This window comes from Pipistrellus kuhlii, unplaced genomic scaffold (genome assembly GCF_014108245.1).
Source record: "Pipistrellus kuhlii isolate mPipKuh1 unplaced genomic scaffold, mPipKuh1.p scaffold_m20_p_3, whole genome shotgun sequence".
NCBI classification, from domain to species: Eukaryota; Metazoa; Chordata; class Mammalia; order Chiroptera; family Vespertilionidae; genus Pipistrellus; species Pipistrellus kuhlii.
In genome coordinates this window covers 84767345-84769241 of record NW_023425529.1, presented here as the reverse complement: position 1 = coordinate 84769241, position 1897 = coordinate 84767345, and positions in this window count along the sequence as shown.

The following is a 1897-nucleotide window of genomic DNA, read 5'->3' as shown; positions in this document are numbered from 1 at the left end:
CCAGCGGGCACAGGCTGGGCTGATGGACCCTCTGAGTGCATGAATTATGTGCACCAGGCCTCTAGTGCTAGTTATATGCAGTAAGAACTAAAAATAAGCCTACAGAGAATATGGTTTAGAAGGTTAGAAATGTAAAGAACGTGGAAGTTCCCTGTAATCGGATGGATTGTGTTGAAATCCTAACCCCTTAGCACCTCGGAATATATTTGTATTTGGAGACGGGGTCTTTAAGGTGGCAGTTAGTTAAAATGAGACCATAGGATGGGCCTTCGTCCAATAAAATTGGAGTCCTTATAAGAAAAGGAGATTAGGATACAGACACCCACAGGAGACTTCATAAAGGCACATGGTCTTTAGGTTCAAGGAGAAAAAGGCCACATGGGCCCCAGAGAGAGAGGCTAAGAAGAAACTAACCCTGCTGACTCCTTGGCCTTGAACTTCTTGCCTCCAGACCTGTGAGAAAATAAATTTCTGTTGGTTAAGCCCCGCAGTTTGTGGTTAATATAAATTAATAGAAATTTTCCCCCATCTTTCATCTCTCATCTGCTAGAAACCAAGAGCTATTTTTTTCCCCTGAAGTCAACTTCTTCTTTATATGAAAATGTGAACTACTCCATGACTGAAGTGAAAGGGGATCGTGGCGGATCTCCTGTTTCCGTCCTTCTTCTCCCTTCAGGTGAGCGGTTGTGCGGCAGAGTGGTCGGCCGGCTGGTGGCAGTCACAGAACAGCGCCCACATTGTGTTACGCTGGCTCTCAGTACCAGCAGTTCAATAACAACTTGCTTCCAGCATGGAATCTCTGGTGTTGGGGCCCCAGAGTTGGCTCTTACTCCAGAGCGAATGTCACAAACAAGTTCCAGGTGAGGCCGTGTCCACTTTACAGAGATGCCATATTGCAGGCATAAAACTAAGGACCTGCCAAAAGGAATGAGGTAATAGGTAATCTTGTAAAGAAAGAGACAACAAAAGAAAAATCTTGTTCCTAAATTCATTAGGGATTCCAGATAAAGCAGATCAGGTGCCTTTGAACAAATGTGGGAACGTGAATTCAAAAGGTAACCATGTGCTAATGTCTGTGGACTAGCACAGTTGAGGAATTGACTGATAGGATTTAGTTGCATTTCCTCTCTGAAAACTATATTTCTGGGAACCTTCAGATTAGGCACCAACATGAAGGGAAGATAAAAACAGATAAAAAGAGGATAAGGAATTTATGCTTGCCAGAGTGGTGGAGGAAATAAATAAAGCTTTTACAACTATATCTGGAGAGGAAATACTAGAAATTGAAGTAGATATAGTAAGTAAAGGAGAGGAGTGAAATTCAAGATGATTACAGAATGGCTGAGTGTTCAAATGTCCTTTTGAAGTCTCTTTTTAACAACAAAAAATGTTAAGGCTTTAACTCTGTTCAGTCAGTTACTTGGGTGACACTGGTGAAGATTTCCTGTGCACATAGGCCTAGTGACGCAATGATGGCTGTCTCCCCTAGAGAGGAGCGTTAGCGATCAAAATCGCCACCGTGTTCTTCTAAGCAGCCAGGAAAATGGTTTGCCAAACAAACAAACAAACAAAAATCAGAAAACAAAAACCCTGAGGTTCTAAGGCATAAAAGTAAAAGCAAATACACTAGTTTTTGGTTGAAGTAGGCTGATTTGCTCAGAAAATATTAAAAACAAGTGATGTCAATTCTGTGTTTGTAGAAATTCATAGAAAAAAAAATCATCTCATTAAATTTATCTCAATGCTTATGACAACATATGTGTGTGTGTGTGTGTGTGTGTGTGTGTATTTCTGAAACACGTGGGAAATTAAAAAACGCAAAGATATGCTTTATTTATTTTTAATCTTTTATTGTTGGCACTATTGCAGATGTCCTCCATTTCCCTCCTCTTTGCTC